The sequence below is a fragment of the Emydura macquarii genome, unplaced genomic scaffold (genome assembly GCF_026122565.2).
Source record: "Emydura macquarii macquarii isolate MOO-44397 ecotype Brisbane River unplaced genomic scaffold, CSIRO-AGI_Emac_v2 contig_554, whole genome shotgun sequence".
Classification (NCBI taxonomy): Eukaryota; Metazoa; Chordata; order Testudines; family Chelidae; genus Emydura; species Emydura macquarii.
In genome coordinates this window covers 16,487,027-16,493,661 of record NW_027130691.1, presented here as the reverse complement: position 1 = coordinate 16,493,661, position 6,635 = coordinate 16,487,027, and positions in this window count along the sequence as shown.

Here is a 6,635-nt window from a genome sequence, read left to right as displayed (position 1 = left end):
CGGGTGCCTCTTCCCATTATGGCAGCCGGTCGGGGCCCTGCCTCCCGCCAGCCATGCAACGATGGCTCATACGCAGCCAGGCCCTCGCGTCAGAGCCGGTCTCCTCTTCCTCTCGTTATTGTTCGTTTCCAGTAGTGACCAGCGTGCACTGGAGACGTTGCTACCCCAAGGAGCAAGCAGGTTAAAGACAGACACACGGCGGGCAGAGGGAAAAGGTACGGCATAGACCCAGAGAAGGAGGCAACAGGGTGAGATTGGATTAAAACTCAGCTTTAAAAAGAAAGAAATCAGTCCACATTCTGGGTTCTTTTTCTTGGCTCTTTTGTCCCTGAGCCCTTCAGGGCCGTATTTTCAAGCTTTTCTCCCCAAACATGAGGGATAGAAAATTTCTTGATTTTTTTTTTTTTTTAAAAAGAAAGCTGAAATTTTCACTTAACCCTCTGCCTCCAGGAGCGGGGGCCCTATGAAAAGCTCTAAATATCTCAAGGCTCATGCTAAAAATCAGGGGAGGTGGCAGTGCAGTCACGATGGTTATGTTGTGTTTCAACAGTGTGCAGATAAACTGTTCACAGTCGCCCCTTGTACTTAGCACTTGCTGTTGTTGGCCGCCTGGTTTCCCATAGATATTGCACAGAAGTTGGTCTTTGGCGAGGTGGGACTTGAATGTGGAGAGAGCAGCAGCGTTGCAGATGGGCATGGGTAGGGCATGCAAGCACCTTGGCAGGAGAGCTTACATGTGAGAAGAGCTGACAGACAGGTGGCTGAGACTGAGATCGGTGGCGGCGAAGCAGAAGGAGCTGAGGCTGGATGAGCAGAGTGGCGTTATGTAGGGTTTGGAAGGTGGTGACAAGAACTTGATGTGGTGGTGGAGGAGATGCCAGTGTGGAGCCATTCAAAGTGTGTGTAGGGGCAGGAAGGTGTTATCTTGGCAACAGAGTTTTGTACAGACCACAGGAGGGAGATGGGGGTGTTGAGGAGGCTGAACAGGAGTAGGCTGTGGTAATCACAGGAAATGAGGAGGTCTGGACAAGAGTTTTAGCTGCAGGGATAGAAAGGAAAGGCTGAATCTTAGAGATGTTGGGAAGAAAGCAGTGAGCCTTGGACACAGCTTGGATGGGTAGGGCAGGGAGACGGGAATAGTCCCTTTTTAAAACATATGTCGAGAAGGTCTAAATGCCATGATCAAGTGCTAGGCAGGCCATGCACCAAGAGCTGTCTCCAACTCGTCCCTCACAACTACTACCTCAATTCTGAGCTGCAGCACCCCCTGTTGTTCAATCCTGGACCCACACATCCATTCCGACCTGCAGCATCCCAGTGGTTCCAGCCATGGAGCAGTTCTGCCATTGCATTTCATGCCTCACCAGCAGCACCCCTATTGTCCCAATATGGGTCCACACATGGCTCAGTCCTGGCTACATCCCTCTATATTCCAGCCTTGAGTTTCTTCTGGATGTGGGCTGTCAGTCTCCCTGAACTGTGGTGTGACATCCATAAGGAAGTTATGTAAAGATTGCTAAACTCATGTAATTTGTGACCTAAGCCTTCCACTAACCAACCCCCTGCACCATTTAAACCTACGTACTCTGTTTCCTTCCTCCCATTCCTTCTTCCCTAAAATTCACAGCTTCTAGGGTTTGAATCTAAACCATCACCCATCCAAGCGAGCAATAAGCACAATACTTTCATTGAGTTATTTGTGAAACTGGGAATACTTCAGTTACATGTTTCTACCATGGAGCATCTTGGTTTGGAGTCCCCTGACTGAGAAGCCCTCCCAGCCCGCTGCAACAGAGGGAGATTAAATCCCAGCTCCACAATTCCTATCAACAGAGGGTCCCTCTTTAATCTTTCCAAATACTGATTTTTTAGATTTCAATTCACTTCCTGAATGTGTCATGTCAGAAAAGGCATCTGATGTGGAACAATCATTATTATCTACAGCATCAGTTTACCGTGTGGGGTAGAAAATCAGCTCTGGAAGCTGAATAAAGAGTGAACTGGAAGCAGCAACACACAAGAGAGCTCTGTGCGATCAAAAGCACATACCTCATGAATTTATCATGAACTAACTCTGTGAGACTCTTGCTACATAAATAACTGATAACACACAATGTAAAAAATCATGTACAGCAATTAATAATTTCCTCCCCATTTATGCTGTTTCCCCATTTTGGAAGCATGCTTTACAACCAATGTAAACATCGTGCACATGCATGCTGCTCAGCTGTATATATGTTGCATATCAAGGTTATGGATTTTCTTCAATAACCAGAGCAACTTGCTTAATGTTTTGCATTGACAGAAAGTGATTTCATAGTGCATAAGGCAGGTAATTTAAAGGACTCATTGATCCCGTCTGGCTTTATTCTATGTAGGGGATGGTGCTTTATGTTACCTCTTTAACTGTTTCCACTGAAGCCATTCCCCCTCTTTATATTGCTGTGAGTGCACAGAGCCAAACTCCCCCAAGGACCACTAAAAGCCAGATGTTCCCTGGGCTTCCTTAACTGTCACGGCACAATGTGTGAGTGCCTTCTTTTTGCACATATTATGAATTTGGATGGACTGGGCTAGAAATTGTTGTTGGCACAAGCTGGGGCTGTGATATTTCTAGGGCCCAAACTGCAAATATAAGGTCTGCATTTTCCCTGAATACAGGGGTGTTCAGATGCAGGGACCCCGTTTGTCCCATTACAGAAGGATTGAACTGTGAAGTTTGGGTTTGGATCAGAGCTTTCCCAAAGTCTGTGTGTGCAGGGTCAGATGTGGAGTCCTGGTAGGGTTCATCTCTAATTGCTAGCTCAGATACCCTCTTGAGGAAGTACTCCTGGGACTCACAGCACACTTGCAGTGAGTTAGGACGGCATGGTACACTGTGTGGATAAAGAGGATGGGGTCAGCTATTTCTATTAAATACTTTTAATTAAAAGCCCAGCATTTCTCTATTAAATACTTTTGCTTCGCTAAGGGCTCGAGAATTTAAGTTCTGCCTATCATCCTAATCCTGACCTAAAAAGTAAACTAAAGTATTTTATCACTTTAAAATCATCCATGCAGGATGCCTTCAACAGTCAGGCTAACAGGGAGGGGAACACGGTTACCTTTGAACAGACTTTTTTTTTCTCCCTCTTTATTCCTAGAACACTGTTCTCACCACATGTAACTGGATCCACACTCTGGGGCATGGAGCCAGCTGAAAGATAAGGCATCAGGTCAGAACCATTAAAAGAAAACTCGTATGTGGTTGTGAAGTTACCACAGGGATGGGTGTGTAAAAATATCTAGATGGGTGAATAGAAAGGTTTTTTATCTTTCTGCCTCCTCAGGATACCATATATGCATTATTATATACATTAATACTATATATTGTATATTGTTAGGGACTTCTTCCACAGGTCCTGGCTCCATCCATCACAAACCTTTTTCTGTTTTATTCACTGTTTTCTCCTCAGCACAGGGCAGCAACCTCCTTTGTATTGTTCTTTAATATGGCATTTCTTAAAGGTGGGACAAATGTGACACTGTTTCTCACAGGCAATACTTATTCTGGGTAATGTGCAGTGCAAGAATGATGAGTTTACAGACAGTAACACAGACAGCTGCAAACGTGGCCCTCGATTGGACAACATTTGGCCATCCTGATAATGTTTGCATCTGTATCAGCAGCAAAAGAAACAAGGGTTCCTCATCCTTTGACTTCATACGTATTGAGCTGGATACATCGCCTTTGCTGGTGCCCAGAGGAGGAAATGTCACCTTTTGAAGCCAGCAAGGGCTGCTATACCCTATGGGGATTTACTGCTGCCGTGTCACAAGTGATCCCACTGGGGAGAGCAGCATGAAATTGCAGCTCCGTAGAGCCCCACCAGCAGTGTCTGCTCAGGAGTTGCAATGAATCAGAACAAGCCCTGGCAATATCCCCCTCCCAGCTGCTCTCATCAGACCAGGGCAGAATTTCCACCACCAACAGCCTGGCCTGGTGCTGATCTGGCCCATTGTATCTACCTGCATGATCATGGAAGAATATGGGCTACTTTATTCCCTGCCCTCCTCTGATATGTCAAAGAAAGAAGAGAAAATCTATCCTTTGATATACACAGTTAAGTATGCAATTACCAACATCAAGGGATGGATTGTCCTACAGTTTATACAATTTGTTCTATACAGGTAGCTGTGTAGAAATGTCAAATGGGGATAATCCTGCCTTAGACACTTCAAACTCCATCTGCCACAGCTGCATAATGTCAAGGGAAGAGCTGTTTCCCCTTCCCTTTGAGGGGAGACCTCAAGGAGTGCAGTGATAGCAAAGGCTAGGATAGGGTGAGAGGGTCACATAGGGAACCAAGAGTGAGAATAACGATGGACTGGAGCAGGAGGGGGTTTGGAAATCACAGGGTAGGATAGACCAAGGTGGGATTGGAAGAGAGATGGGAGAAATTCAGAGTAAGACGAAAGCCAGGGGACAAAGTGAGGGGGTTGCAGACAGGTGTCCCACCTGGCTGCACTCTTCAGTTGTCTCTTCTTCTCCAAAGGCTCTAATTCTCCTCCCATGCCCTGGCCATCCCCTGCTCCTTGCCACTTTTCCTGCCACTCTTCTCAAACAAGTACTTTGATTATCTTTCCCACAAGGAAACCCAGCCCAACCCACCCTGGGCAAGACTACTTCTCATTCCTGCTTCTCTTCATTTCTCTTCTGGGCAGGCACCCTGCTGCCTCTGGTCCCCACTCTAAAAGACTGGAGTCCTGCCTTCACCTGCCAGAGGCTGACAGGCAGAGTGTCTGTTGTCTGCTGTTGATCCAGTACTATTTCTTGGGTTTGTTGAGACACTTTGCCCCTCTCCTGTTATCCCCTGTGAAAATCTATACTACAAAACCAACTGCCACGCCTTTGTCACACAGGGAGGGCGTGCAAGGAATGGGGAGTGTTTGCCTGGTACTACCAAATACTGGTGTAGCTTCCTGGGCCACTCAAAGATGCTCATTAAAGAGGTGTTTTGATTTAACTGTGGTTTATTCGAGATGTGTTGCTCATGTCCATTCCACAACCCACCTTCGGCCCCGCTGTTGGAGTTGGCGAAAAGAAGGGACTGAGGGGGTGTAGGGCCAGCGGCGCCTCATATACCATGGCATGTGTGCGGGACTCCAGGAGGCACCGGAGCCAGTCCTACAGGAGCTGCCAAGGAGAAAAAAGTTCCGGTAGCTGTGCATGGAAGCATGCACACACCTATAGTGCAATGGACATGAGCAACACATCTCATAGAACATCAGTTACTGGTAATTAACCTTGTTTTTTGATTTAACTGTGGTTTATTGGATTATGTAATTATGGCATTTTAATTGTCTATTAGATCTATTCTATCTTGATCCCTTATGTAGAGACCAGTGTTTAGTGTGCAGTGAACTATTTTTTTTGGGGTGCAGGCTGCATTAAGAATATCTTTGCAAGCTCAGGACTTCATCAGCAGACCTTGAATACCAATGGCTTTTGTTGTGTTTGAAAAGTCAGGGCATTCCTACCCCTGCTTCTTTTCCATGGTTCTTTAATTCTGATCCATGGAGAATTCTTATTGTACAGGACTCAGTTATATGGGGCGCTGTTATATGGGAACTTCTCTCTGTTTTAGATTTGCACTGGGCATAAACCATTCCCCTTGCCCCTGAAAGCACTTAGTTCCTGGCCATTCCTTTCCAGGTTTGTGTTTGCTGATGTAGCAAACAAAGCTCTAAGCAAGTTCAGTGCAGGTCAAGAGGAGCAAAGTCTTTGTCGGGGGGTGGCTCTAGCAGATCACAGTTCCATTGCACCTGGGTATAGCCTGGAGGGTTTGGAACATGCAACTGGTTAATATGTTGTTGTATAGCTAACAACACATTGTAACAATACTTTAATTTCCCCCAGACTCCTGTTCCTTCTGTTGTAGGAATGACAATCCTTATAATTAGGTAATGAAATAAATCCCTCCCCATTCTCCTGACACACTGAGAGGAGGATGCAGGATCCACGCACCATTGCAACAGCCCCTTTTGTACTAAACTAGTGCCACCAAATAGAAAGAAGGGATGCTCTGTTCTCATCCTCCCAGGCTGCATTGTGAACTGGTTCAAGGTGTGGGCGGGAATGGAAATTTGCTTAGCCTGCGGAAGAAAGTTGGGCCTACCACTGCAAACCCCAGCAAGCAGGGTTAGGACAGTAAACCAACTTCCACTTCATTTGTCACCTGTCAGAGTCAAGCGCAAAGCACCTAATAACACAGCAGAGCAAAGGACAATGGGGAGGGAAGGGTGTATGTGATGGAGTGGGATGGCGAGAGAGGAAGCCATAATTAAGTGTAACACCAAGGGCCACATCCTAGGAGCTGCTGAGCATCTCCTGCGACATGCTGGTGTTTCCAGGGTGCCAAGAGCCTGGTGGGCCCAGGCACTGCTCACTCTCTCACAGGCTCACGCATGCCAGAGATGGTTGTACTCACTGAGGCATGGAGGATCAATGAGATAAAGTGGTAAATTGATGGGATTATCGGGGCTTTGTGGATATGGGAAATGAATGTGAGGTAAAGCCATGTGCTGTCCAAGGCTCTCATTGGTGTAGAGAAGAGCATCTCTCTCCTGGATGCTGGCACAGTCCAGAATGGTGA